This window comes from Pinus tabuliformis, chromosome 8, assembly GCF_031772625.1.
Source record: "Pinus tabuliformis cultivar Carrire ecotype Pingquan chromosome 8, CPIR1, whole genome shotgun sequence".
NCBI classification, from domain to species: Eukaryota; Viridiplantae; Streptophyta; class Pinopsida; order Pinales; family Pinaceae; genus Pinus; species Pinus tabuliformis.
Window position 1 is genome coordinate 152845469 of NC_142294.1, and position 13196 is coordinate 152858664.

The 13196-nt window shown below is 38.7% G+C and overlaps 1 pseudogene; it reads left to right on the plus strand.

The window, feature by feature from the left end:
• The window catches only part of LOC149234583 (2-oxoglutarate-dependent dioxygenase 19-like), a 139674-nt pseudogene that overhangs the window by 111906 nt on the left and 14572 nt on the right, over positions 1-13196 (plus strand).

A 13196-nucleotide genomic window follows, 5' to 3' on the forward strand; every position in this document is an offset into this window, starting at 1 on the left:
TCGTATAATCAACGTTTAATTTTGAGACATTCGCAAAGGTAGTAGTGACATGTCCGTTCAAGTTTTCTTTGCCCGGTGCGACTTGTATGGGCAAATGTATGTATCAACACGCAACATGGCATCAGTTAAGCCAACAAGCCAGCTGTTATAAACAAGTAGTGAAGCCAACCAAGCAAGTGTTATAAACTAGTAAGGATATGGGGAGCAATCAAATTTGAACACGTCAGAGCCTTTCAGAGGGACTTTGCGATAGAAAATTTTACTATTAAAAAAAAATTAAAATTTGAATTTAGTCATTTAAAAAAAAAATAAAAAAAAAATTAAGAAGTGCAGTTATCCAATTTTTTTTTTTTTAATTTCATTTTTTTCTAAAATCTAGAATTTGGAAATTCCAATTTCCAAACTGTCAGTGTTGCATCTATCACAAATTACAATGATTGAACTTGTGAATTTCCTTTCTCAACTTATGTTAAATCCCGTTTCAAAAACAACAGTTTCCAAATTTAGAGTTGCTCCCATTTCAAAAACAACAATTTCCTTTTGAATTGTTTTTTCTAGTTGTAACTTATGCATATGATGCAGGTTAGCAGTTGTGCCTTAGGCTGCCCCTGAAGCAAGGTTTGACAATGATTTACGTTGGAGATGAACGTAGATTCATCATTCAGCAGACCCATATCAAGCAAGGTTTAAGCACGATTTATGCTTGGAGAGGAACACATTCAACAGACTTCATAAGTTCATAACATACTTGATTCACAGAATTTCACATTATGCTCCAATATATACATCTGAGTCCTATTGTTTATGCGATGTGAAAGAGAAAGCCTGAATACAAACAGATCTTTAAGTTACTCATTCTTCTTTGATATCTATATTTTCACTTATCATGATTTGTGTAAGAAGAGTTGGTGTTTTTCAAACGAATTTATAGATTCTTCTTAATAGCCTAGAGTTCTTTTCTAGGATTCTTCCATGATCTGAAGTATTTAAATCGTGTTTGGACTCTTTGCACAAGATTTTCCTTTCCCTCCTTCAACACACATTTCAAATTTTTCTTTTGCTATGATCCATGGCAGAAAATAGCATACAAAAGTGCGGGACCATTTTCCCTGCAATTACTTCAATACCAACATAGGGAACCTTTGTCTTTTCATATTTTGGTAATTAAATGATGAATTTCATATTATGGATTTTGAAATTATTTTAAAAAATTAGATTGTCCATGGAAGCCCGTCACCTGATAGATTTGATTTTTTTGGCTCTTTTTCCATACTTGCTTCGATGGTTCAGGCCTGAAACTTCTAATTTTATAATTTGGCTGACTTAAACCTAAATGTATACAGAGAGACACAGTACACTAACTGCTTTCTGTTAATAATATTTTCTCCAACTAAACTCTTTTGGTTGTTTTAGGGCATTCCAAGATTCGACCTTTCTGTGTATGCTTTTAATCTTTTTCTGCCCGGACTTCATGGCTCTCGTTGGTCTGCCTCTATCCTACATTTTCATAACAAAATATGCATGCATTAGAGAGTGACATGCAATGAATTTCATGGTTGACACCGCAGAGGCTTGGTATTCAAAACTGCTAGCTATACCATTGTTGAATCCTTCACAACATATGCTAGGAAATGTGCAATCCTCAAAAATAACACGCTCCCGCTTTCCTTAGCCGTCTCTTTCCGGGGCAGTTAATATGGACATTGTTTTCCTCCAGCCTTCCCCACCCAAACGGTGGTCAATGTGGGACTCGTAATCTGGATTGGAGGATAGTTTTTTATTTGATACATCATCAGTGACAATACAGATAGAGGTCGACTAGTTGTAAATCACACATGTCTGCTCTGCCATGATATTATAGAAAGAAGCTTTTGTTTTGTGCCTCATTTTGAAATATGTAGTTGGCACGTTGCTCTCTTTGATTTTCTAGGGATCCCCATTTCAATATCCCATAACAACCCTGCTTGGATTGATGGACATTCAAATCCCTAATCAGATGCATGAAGTTAATGTTAGATCATGGGAATTAAAGCTTATTCTTCTCCTCTGGTAAAATTGGATCTGAGATATTGGGTAGCAGAGCATCCCATAATTGCCCATTTCAGATGGGATCACAATGCTTGGGGATAATCATGGTTGTTCTTGCTGGCCTCTGTTTCTCCATATATGTTCTTTGTTTTCTTCCTCAAATTGGTTCTTCTCATATTTAAGAAGAAGATGTTGCCCTTGGGCCCAATCCCTGCAATTTATAATTTGGCACTTCTCGTGATTCGAGTCGCCGTTTTTGTGGGCTCCTTGGTTGCAACTGCTGTCGAAATAAAGGAGACGAGGTGGATATGGAGGAAATCCATGAGTTCAACAGAGTGGGTGTTCTGTTTTCCTCTAGGTACTCGTTCTGCTAGGTGAGTATTCTTCTAGTCATATCTCTTCTATCTCACCAAATACTGTGAATTCATAAATACTTTTATCAGAATTCTGAGTGATGAGCCCGTTGGTTTTGTTCACATTTTCGACCACTTGATTAGGGTTTTTGTGTGCTTTTCCTAGCTAGAATTCTCGCAATCTCTTCAGGTTTTAGGGATTCTGACCAGCACCTTAATGAAGGCAATTGTGTGCAGTTAGGAATTTTGGCATCTATCGACCAAATCTGGCAGCCATTTTTCAATTTTTTGAGTCCTTCATAATGGTTGCAGGGTCTGTTTGGATGTTGAGATTGCATTTCATGAGGGAGGGATGCAATGGCATGGCCTCCTGGATTTTCAATGCCTGTGCATATTCTCTTCTCTTTTTAGTTCTTTGGAATTCAAATCTCAAACAACATTTCAAAGCTCCTACTAAGTTCAATCAATCAGTTCAGCAAAGCAAAGAAAAAAAAATTAAATTGAAACACTGGACACCTGAGGGAATGAATAAGACTGAACTCTATCGTTTGAGGAATTCATGGAAGCATTTGCACACATTGAAATATACCATTAATTTAGGTACTTCAGAGAAAAAAACATTGGTAATGTGGTTTACTTAAATTTGCTATTTTTCCACCATGTCCCTCAGCAAGGAGACGTTGTATAATATAATTTTATTATCTTCTTGCTTGGCCTTCTGCAATAATTTTGAACAATTTTGTTGCACACTACAGGAGATTTTGATCATTTGATGCTTAACTCAGTTTTCCCCTTTGTGTTTGTCAAAGGTGTTTTGATTTTTTTTTTGATGATGTAACCTCTTTCACATTAGTTTAAGAATATGAAGTTCAAACATCAAGACAAAAATTAAATTTAATGCCTTAATAATATGAATAAATCAAATAGTAACAAGAATAATTCCACTGCCTCACCAATACAGTTTACAGTTCAATTGAGCTCTCATCATTAGAAACACCATCCAAATCAAAATCCTAACCAAAGCACCTTCAACTAATCCCTTGTTACGCTGAAGTCATAAAGTCCCAACTATTTAATGTCCAATGAATAAAAAATTAACGAAATATATGAGTAGCATAAGTGATAATTCATAATGTCCCAACAACCTAAATTATAAAAGGAAAGAAGTCCTCAAAGTCCTCCCAAGTTATCAGTATAAGAAGGAATTGCTGAATAGTAAAGTTCACTCTTACTGCTACAAATTAAAGCATCAAATTCATGAGGCAGTATATTGCCAGAGTTGAACATCCCCAGAGTTTCATCAACTGTTAATGCAATTGATAGTACAAGACCAGAAAATCTTCTTGTTGTTGCATCAAAACACACAACTTTGATTATCTCCTGAATTATTTCCAACATATGGGGAGACACATTGCCACTGTAATCATAGTAGTCCACAGCTATAACAAAAAACCTCTTCTTATTTCTCAGTGCAGGACACTTGTTTGAGACAATCAAGTTATTCGCTGGAGGCCTTGGCTTAGGTTCAATTTCTTCAATGTTAAAAGATAGCGATGCCCTTTTCAGTTTATCCAAAATAAGTTATGGGTCGCCCTTTGGTGCCAGAAGTTTGTCAACTTTGGTAGAATTATCCAGAGAGCCATTGACGGAATATTTCTCGCCATCGACAAAAAGCTGAAGAGACATGTCCTTCAGGGAATCACCCATCGATTCCTCCCCCATAGTAGTATCCATTACAGTGATAGTCTACCACTGAGGATGCCTCATCCTGCATACAGTTACCCGAGACAAAGATTTTCTACAATGTTCAGGCCATGAGAAAAGGTGAATGTTTCTCAACCCATTACAGCAGCATTCATTACATGGGTTTTTGTTTCCTAGGAGCTCTAGCAATACATTTGCTATGACCATCTGATCATGGGGTTCAACTAATAGTCCATTGTTCAAAGTCTACAAAATTTTCAAGCACAAAGTATTTTTTAGAGCTTTGCTTTTCTTGCCACATGCTTAAACATCAGATTTGAAACTGAAAATTTTTCCTGGAAACTTAGTTTGCCCGTCAAAATTATTACCACAACCTAATTAACACAAGGTGGAAACTCAAACTAATTATTTTTTTGGATGTTCTTACACCAACGTCTGCTTAATATGACAGTAACTCAAGGAAAAAGACAGAAAACATAACATTTGGCGAACATAAATGTTATGAACACAGTTGGCTTGTCACTTGTCAGTTACAATGCTTATGAATCGTATGATAAATACTAGACTTGCAGCTGTGCTCGAAAGGGCTATTGTTCTTGATAAACTGAGAAATATCTTGCAGCTTGCAACATTGTAAAGACATTGGCAACCAATAGTATGTTGTCTTGGAACTCAGAGTATTAGTTCCAAACATTTACTAATTCACCATGTGTTAAAAAAAATGAAATTTGAAGATAATTTATTGTTGTCAATTGAATTACTGTTTTTTATGCTCTTCATTATAAAAGAGATACTTGAATGTGTGCCTTTTTAAATGAAATTAAAACCTACCCTTGAAATTTGATCATTGATGGGGAGTTTAGCCAACCAGATAGCTTATAAAAAATGTGAGGACGAGAGCTATTTATTTTTATTTTTATTAAAGGACTGGAGAGCAATTGCGACATGTCCGTACTCAGGAAATGACCATTGATATGCGCACTATCTGTTAACCTAACCCAATTGTCATTGACGATACATGTCATCCTTTCCTTTCATTATCCAGTTCATAAACCAATAAAATTTAACCATACGTGTTATCCTTGGATTCGTCTTCGACAGACAACGAAGGTCAGTGGGCGAAACTCAAACTGGATCGTACACAACAACCTCTTGAGCTTTCAAACCTGCTGAAAGACATGAGATGTACGTGAAAGTTGTTAATAGGCTAAATGACAGAAACATGTGGCATTTGTTCATAGGTGCGAACAGAGGACGAAGGGCTCCAAGGTAATATCCCTTTAATAAATGCCTTCGACATAAATATTTACTAGCAATTGCACCAAATGTTGCAAAGGAAACGCAGTAAGTCGATAGCATATGAAGAAAGAGCATAGATGAAAATGATGAGATATGTTATAGACCCTTATAGACATATGCAACATAACACATTATAATGAAAGGATATCATATGAAAAAAGAGCATAAATGAATATGATGAGATATGTTATATACCCTTCTAAACACATGCAATATAACACATTATAATACAGTAATTGATTTATGAGAATTACGTTATTTGAGATTGTTAATAATGTACTTGGTACACATTCAAGTAAATGAAGGGTGTTATTGCGCTACTATTTTCATATATGGATAAAACCTTATTCTTCCAACATTTTCTTTTAATTACCAAAATATAAAAAATACAGAGTCTGAGGTCCATCTTAAAATCGAGAACAGAGAAGGAGAGCCAAATTCCATATGCCTCAATAGCGTCATTGTCCTATTTCTTATAAACACTCATATAATGTGAACACTATAGATCCTTCAATCTCTGTTTCCCAGCCTCTGGAAATTTAGGGCACAACAACCTAGCAAGGGAGAGGAGCTTCAAACCTACTCCCTCAGCCCCTCAAGTGTAGGGAAAATCCCATAGAGATCCTAGAAAAAGGTATTGATGAGTACACTACACTGGATATATCGTTATAAAAGTTTCAATCTAAATACCTAGATAACATGTCATGAACGAATGAAGTAGAAGGAAATATCTCAAGAATAAATCATTATCATTTGGTTTCGTGGAGGTGACAAGAGCGGCATAGAGTTGGAGCTAATCTTCTTCACAGGAATAAGAATAAATTTTGGTTAGTGGTATCCACAGTTGAATAAGGAGAGGGAAACAAGGGAGGAGCCAGCGACCACTGAACTCACTTTGTAGTGCCACCAGGCCAGTTGGATGGCAACGACTACAAACGTCGTCCACCCAGGATAGTAATACCTCAATGTTCACTTCAACTTCTCGCTCAGGAAAGTGTACCAAAAGTGTTGCATCAATTTTCTTACGCAACTCATAATACTTATGGGAATTGAGAAGAAGAATGGTACTGTGTGGTGTGTGGTGTGGGGGGAAGTATGAGATGGTATTGAAAGAAGAGCAAGTAGACATGGAGGGATATGAGATTTTCATATCTTCTGATAATTTATCATTTGTATCATTTTGTTTTCCTGTTAACCGTCGCGACCCTTTCTCAAAGGAACCTGCTCTTTTTGTGGGAGCAATTATTTTCCTATAACTGTCATGACCCTTTCTCTAAGGAACCTCCTCTTTTTGCGAGAGGAATTGACTGCAAAACACAAAATATTGTAAAATATTGTTCAGGAGCACTAGAGATGATAATAATCCAAGGGATGGTATTAGTTTAATCGTACAACACAATGACCCAATGGTTCACAAACAACGTCGCATGAGAGGGGACTTATTCTCATTTAGACATAAATATATATAATTTTCTATAATCAAATTGATTAAAATATGTTTTTAATATAATAATAAGTTATGAAAATAGAAATAATAGAAAAAAAAAAAAAAAAAAAAAAAAAAAACAAAAAGTTAGTAACTAATAGAAATGGAAATTACTAAACAACTCATAGTAAGACTCCAACTAATCACCTTATAAATAAAAAAAAAATTAATAATAAAAAAAAATAACAAAAGTTGAATTCTTAATGTTAAACTATGGATAAACTCGTCAAAGTCAAACCAATACCTAGTCACTGGAAGAGTGTTAAACCATGCGGTATAATACGTTAATTTTACGCATTAATTTGATGATTTTACTATAGTTAAAATTATAACATTAATTTCATTTATTTATTTTATAATTTTAATTATATAGATTTATTTTTTATTTTTGTATATTTTTTTACCAATTAAAAATGTTTATGTTTTGGCATTATGGCATGGCTACCACACTGGCTCAAGTTTTATCTTTTTTAATATATCTATTTTCTCTCTTTTACTATATATGTTAGAGTAGTTGTAGCAAAACTTATTGTTGGTGGTTTTTGGAGCTCTAAGTTTCCATTCTTTTATCCATGGTTTTAATTTTTAATGTAGCCTTTAATCATTGGTAGTTTTTGGCCTCTCCATTTTGGTAACCCCTAATTTTTGCCATGGTATGATGTTTAAATTAAATTAAATAAAATGATTAATGTAATGTAAACATTTTAACTTGGTCAAAATTTAAAAAAATTTAACAAAAAAAAAACCTATATAATTAGAATAATAATAAAAACAAAAATGACTCGTGGTATTGGTCTGTGGTATGGAGAACTCATGGAATTGACCCATAGTATCCATGTAGACCATAATTTTGATAAACATGTATTCATTCATTCATTCATTGTTTGCTTATATTGATATTATATTTCATTCTTACTCTTCGTGGAAACTTGGTTTCTGTTTATGTTGCTTTTGTACTATTTATATTAAATCAAAATTTTATTTTACTATCATTCAATAATAACATATGTAGAGTAGTATAGTGTTTTCGACCTAGTTACTATATTCAAATTCAAGTTTTTTTATTTAGTGCTATGCTATTGTTTGAAAATAATAATATAATAAAAAATAGTATACAATGGTTTCCCAAGGTTAATATAATAATAAAAATAATATACAATCCCAGATTGGGAATTCAGTACCATGTTATTATTTAGATATAATTTTACTTTTTTATGAGTGTCAAATTCTATTAATCATTTTCATTATATTTTCGTATTATGAAATGCTTCATCATTTTAGTTTTTTCCTATCTTGTTTTATTTTATTTAAGTTGATCTTACAATGTGCATATACTAATAAATAAATCACTAATTAATAGATCACAATAGATCTAATAAAACTAATAAATTAGATCTATAGTATGGATACACAAGCGGGATGACATCGTCCCTTCATTTCTAAAACAGAAAATGGAAATACAGTACCAAAACTTTGGAGATATAGTACTGTTGTGCAATGCAACAGTATTTTTGAGATTGAAAGGTGTGATGAAGGATGTATTCCCTTGCCAAATCTGGTGAGAAACAATCTGATAGATTTTCTCAGTGGGATGGATGGGTTCCACCCCAAACCACGTATTTCTCTGCACGTTTGCAAAGAAAAGTGTTGTATTCTCCATGCTCGTTCTTTGGAATCTCCAACTTGCAAGGCACACCAATGTTAAATGTCACGCCCCCAAGCTGGCGGTAGTCCTTCAACCGCTCTTAGCGAGGTGTGGCACCACCGAACACTTTCTTTTCACCAATACTTATGTTTGTGGACTACACCTAACCACTTACTCCTACTTAGTTTGTGTTTCGCAACCAAATATTATTATGTTATCCTTTATACCAATGAACACCCATACACATTCATTATCAACAGCAATTATAAACGAGAACACAATTGCACAGTATAAAGGGAGGGGCAACTCCCTGAACATTGAGTCTGCTCGAATAATATATTATACAATCTTTTACAACAGTTACAAAGCTTTACAAGTATACTTGGAAACTCCAAGTTTCATACTTAGCCAAATTTACAATCTTCGGCAAACTCGGTTGCCCAGCTCGTCAGTGCCTCTGCACGGTCGCCGCACGACTCACCAACACTTCGTTCACCTCATCACACGATCGTGTTGTTTGCCCAACTTTGGCATGCCTCCAAGTCGCCACACACGGGCACCTCCACCCGAGACACACCTCCGTTCACAATCTCAACACTTCACCAAGTCACCGTGCACACTTGCATGACGGGTGGGCGCTCACCCGAGTCACCCAAGAACCTGTGCCAAGTCGTCGCACAAATCGGGCGTGACACACCCGTGCACGCCCTCACCCAACTGCCGGGTGCTCCTGCCCGCGCCCTTCACCCATAACCGAGTTAAGCGAGTCTCCTCTGTGCAACCAAGCCCAAGAATGGGTGCATCTATAATCTGTGCCTTCCTCCTTAGTTCTGTGCACTAGACCTGCGCTTTACTCCTTTGAGCGAAGATGTTGAGCGATGTCGAATGTGTTGAAATGCCATCCAACGCATCTCCATATATACCAAATGCAGGGCGAAGTCTAGGTTGCCCAGCCGACTCGCCCAATGCCCTTACTTCATCGCAAAAGCCACCTAAACATCAAGTCGGCCTTCCTACACATGCGTTCACCCTCCGTCGGCTTCACACATTCGTTGGTCGGCCTCCATAACTCCTAAGTCATGCTCCACGCATATATACATGCTCGCCCTCCTTCTATTATGTGCATAATACACTGTCACATATCAAGGGAGCTCGCACTTCGTCCAACCGCAGTCGCACTTCAAGCCAGAGCGTTCGTTCAACCTTCATCCATGGTCGCACTTCACCCGGTGGGCGAGTCAAGGACCGTAGGTCCTTACATCCTCCTCCACCTAAAATCGTTGTCGTCCTCGACAACATACCACCCTCGTAGCCATCCACCAAGATCATCATCAATGTCTATCTCATACTTGGTCCATGATGTCAACTCTTCCACATACTGCAAACATCCCTGCAACATATGTAGAACTACCATCTCCACCATGTGTCGTCCTCATCCTGTGAACTGTCCTCCTCGTCTGCCTGATTCCAACATCTCTCCGTGCACTTCCGGACCCCATGTCTAAACTAGTTGGGTAGCTAATCCAACTGTCACGCTCAAGCCATGAGAGTGAACATCCTTATGCCTTCACCAGTCTATCTCGGATTCTGCCACATCCCAGACTCACCAAGAATCTCACCACCATGCTCAGGTCCATGGAAACTCCATCCCATCTGCAACATGTCATGATGCTTGATGCCAAGCCATCCCTGCACCATCTGTCATACTTGCTCAACCTGTTTTAAAGGACTGACTACCATGAGCAGCTAACAATGAGCCCCATCTTCTTGTCATCTAAGAAGATGTGGAGGGAGTAGAGCTTGAAGGCTCACCCTCACTAATCAACTCAATCCATCTGTCAGGATCTTCTATCTCCATCCTCTGTAGATAAGTGACCCAATCCTCCTCCCAGACATTCGGCCTCACATATGCCTCATCATCATCATCATCATCATCCTCGACCACTTCTAGCCTTATTGACAAATCCAAGATACTATCTAAAAGTGTCCTGATGACCAATGACTACTCGGTAAGCTTTGTCTCAACCGTAGACAACCGCTTACTCATGTCTTCCATCCGCTTCTCATCCTCCATTTGCATCACTGCCAACTTACAATCAAGCCTTGTCACTCCAATGGTTGGTACACCAATGGGTACATCTTCCCTTCCATCGTAACCGTACAGCTTCCTAAAATGTGGAACAATCATAGCATTAAATTGTTTCATGAATTCCATCCCCAGCATAGCCTCATAGTCATCAATCCACACTATAGTGAAGTCGACCTTCCCTGTCCACTCACCTAGTGTTGTGTCCACTTTTCCAGCTATACCAAGAACATTATCAGGAGGGGAATTGACTGTCTTCATCTGTGCCTTCACCGGTACAAATTTCAGCGCAATTCTTCTTGCAATTTCTTCTCCCATGAAGTTGTGAGAAGCCCCACTATCCACCATAGTGAGTATATCAGCACCTCCAACCTTCATCCGAACATACTCGAGCTTGTTCCTCTCAGGATCCCTTTGAGAGACCACCTCCGTAGCAGCAGCACCACCAAGTATCTGCATCATCCCCACAAAAGCTTCTTCATTCTTTGTATTAGACTGTGCAATCGCAGCCACTTTCGGTCTAGAAGGACAATTGTTCACCGTATGTGGTCCAGCACATATCCAACACTTCAAGGCTTTCTTCGTCTTCGAATTGTCATCTGATTTCGAAGCATCATCCTTCTTCTTATCTTTCGGTTTATCAGACTTATTCTTCCTATCATTAGAAGTCTCATCATAATGCTCCACCAACCTGTCCACAGCAGCAAAAGCTTCCTCAAGTGTCCTAATCCTCTGCCTCTTCACTTCATTGCGTGCCCAAGGCTTCAACCCAATAATGAAATTGAACACCTTGTCCCTCTCCGCCATGTCAGGAAGTTCCAGAACCGCACTTGCAAACTCCCGCTAATATGTCTGAAGGTTCTCGGTCTGCTTTATGAACTTAATTTTCATCCTTGCTTACCACGTTTCATCCTGAGGACTGAAATGGGTCTGCAAAGCTTTCTTCATGTCATCCCACGAAGTAATGTCACCAACACTTCCATTGGCAATCTGATCCATCCTCCTTCGCCACCACATCTTAACATCCTTTGTTAAGAACTGAGCAGCTACCTTGACCTTCGTCTCATCATCTGATAGACCCAATCATTCCAAGTACTGCTCCATGTCCCATAGAAAGTTGCCAAGAGTCTTTGCACTCCTTGTACCATCGTAAGATTCCAGTTCCTTGACATTCACATGAGGCACTCCTCCACCTGAGTTATGCCTCATGACCTTCTTCAACACCACGATCTCATCTCTGGCTTCGTCAAGAGATTTTCGCAAGCCCACGATCTCTGCAAGACCTTGGTCTCTTGCCTCTTCAACCTCCTTGACCCTTACTTCAAGTTGTGTACACATAAGATCAGTGTACTCGTGTTGAGTTCGGAGTTCATCGAGCTCTTCCTTCATCTTCAAATTGGCCTTTTGCTCCTTATCGAACAAGTCCAACTTCTTAGCCCAGAAAGCTTCCAAGTCCTCCATCCTTTCCAACACTTTCTCCATAAGTGCCATAGTAGCATCCTGCACACCGTGACTAGACCCAGCCTGAGATTCAGCTGCCATTGATAACAGCTTCCTTCTTCTTTGCAATCTAGTTTCGACCATCCAACAACTTCACCAAGATTCCTGCAACCTGAACCAGCTCTTGTCCCACTTGTATGTGAAACAGCTTCCTTCACCTGCAAGTACCTGCTTCACTGTCACCAATTGTCAAGCTTCTTCAACCTCGAATCAGCTTCAATGTCCAGCTCCAACCGAGCTCTAATACCACCTTCACTTCAGTGGAAGTGTGTAGCAGCTTCAACCTTCAATGCCTGAATCAGCTGCTCTGATACCACCTGTCACGCCCCCAAGCCGGCGGTAGTCTTTCAATCGCTCTTAGCGAGGTGCGGCACCATCAAACACTTTCTTTTCACCAATACTTATGTTCGTGGACTACGCCTAACCACTTACTCCTACTTAGTTTGTGTTTCGTAACCAAGTATTATTATGTTATCCTTTATACCAATGAACACCGATACACATTCATTATCAACAACAATTATAAACGAGAACACAATTGCACAGTATAAAGGGAGGGGCAACTCCCTGAACAATGAGTCTGCCCGAATAATATATTATACAATCTTTTACAATTGTTACAATACAAGTATACTTGGAAACTCCAAGTTTGATACTTAGCCAAATTTACAATCTTCGGCAAACTCGGTTGCCCAGCTCGTCAGTGCCTCTTCATAGTTGCCGCATGACTCACCAACCCTTCATTCACCTCATCACACGATCGTGTTGTTTTCCCAACTTAGGCATGCCTCCAAGTCGCCACACACGGGTGCCTCCACCCGAGACACACCTCCGTTCACAATCTCAACACTTCACCAAGTCACCGTGCACACTTGCACGACGGGCGGGCGCTCACCCGAGTCACCCAAGAACCCGTGCCAAGTCATCTCACAAATCGGGCGCTACACACTTATGCATGCCCTCGCCCAACCGCCAGGCGCTCTTGTTCGTGCCCTTCACCCATAACCGAGTTAAGCGAGTCTCCTCCATGCAACCAAGCCCAAGAATGGGCGCATATATAATCTGCGCCTTCCTCCTTAGTTCTGTGCACTAAAC